Raw genomic sequence first — 282 nt, forward strand, 5'->3', positions numbered from 1 at the left:
GTTAGGAGTTTTCAAGGCTCCTAAGACAAACGATGTAGTATAAAAGATTGTCGAACCAGTTCTGAGGGATATCAAAGCACTGAGAATGCAAGTACTCACTTATTCTAAGTGCAACCAATGATTTAAAAGGTTTCTAAACTAATGATTAATGATAAATGAAATGACTTTTTACTAAAGGGAAAAGAGAACTCATGGGCATAGGGATTAGACCTTGGGTGATCAAGTATCGAACTAAGGATGGCAAATGATCAATCAAACTATCAACCTTAAGCCTAGACACAA

The sequence above is a fragment of the Brassica oleracea genome, chromosome C7 (assembly GCF_000695525.1).
Source record: "Brassica oleracea var. oleracea cultivar TO1000 chromosome C7, BOL, whole genome shotgun sequence".
Lineage (NCBI taxonomy): Eukaryota > Viridiplantae > Streptophyta > Magnoliopsida > Brassicales > Brassicaceae > Brassica > Brassica oleracea.